The following is an 897-nucleotide window of genomic DNA, read 5'->3' as shown; positions in this document are numbered from 1 at the left end:
ATCCTACTATTTAAGTTTGAGGACGGTTTTATTACTTTGGAACTTGAGTTTCAGTCTTTTCAGGATCCTTTATAAAGGCTAACAAGGAAGAAAATGTGGGTTTTCTAAATGCCTAACCAAGTACCAAAGCCTGAACAAATCTATAAATGTTCTTTGGGATTTACATGTTGTAGCTTTGTGCATGTGGGAGTAACCACGGAACAAAAAAGCTCTAACAGCACATAAAATTGAGAAGAGTAAGAAGAAGATTAGAGACATGCAGGGAGAGGGAATGGTTAAGCAAGATGCATGCATGGCTCCTCGCACGCCATCCGCGAAGGCTACCAATCCTCGGGTGGACTTTGCAAATGGCATACAGGGAGCCAGGCATGTAAGTATGCAAGGGAAGGCATGGACATGCTGCTGAAGCTGAATGAATCAGAAATGATTAAATGCAAAATTCATTACACTGACACTGACTGGTATATCTGTATGTTCATTATATACTCCCAGCTCTCTCTCTTCATGTGTGACCACGACGCCCAGGATGGTGATTTCAATCTGAAGTGCTGCACTAGTGGTATTAGAATAAATTTCCTGCATTGGCGAAGCACCACATCTTGATCTGAGGTGAAACAAAGACACCTGAATAAATGTATATGTGGGGGGGATATGGAGGAGAATATATATAGAGGAGAAAAAGAGGTCTGTTGCAGTTGAAAATTGATCGAGATATTATGCTCCCATACCTCTTTCTCAATCCTTTTCTTCTCCCAGCAAGTGAGCAAGTAGCTTTTGAGTTGGCAAATTGGCAATAAAGTAGACACCAGAGAAGAAACAACTCCACCTGAACTGCCAGCCACTTTTCCTTTTCCTGCTTTTGAGTTTGGTCTCTAAGCTTTGAGAAAGTCGTAGGGT

General features: G+C 41.6%; 1 non-coding gene across 1 annotated transcript; it reads right to left on the bottom strand.

The window, feature by feature from the left end:
* Positions 1–277: 277 nt before the first annotated feature.
* On the bottom strand, positions 278–379 carry MIR160D (microRNA MIR160d). The gene has a single exon (NR_127746.1). It is a non-coding gene; the product is annotated as a microRNA MIR160d (primary transcript).
* Positions 380–897: the final 518 nt, after the last annotated feature.

The sequence above is a fragment of the Vitis vinifera genome, chromosome 8 (assembly GCF_030704535.1).
Source record: "Vitis vinifera cultivar Pinot Noir 40024 chromosome 8, ASM3070453v1".
Classification (NCBI taxonomy): Eukaryota; Viridiplantae; Streptophyta; class Magnoliopsida; order Vitales; family Vitaceae; genus Vitis; species Vitis vinifera.
Note: the sequence above shows the minus strand (reverse complement) of the source record. Positions and strands in the feature narration are given on the sequence as shown.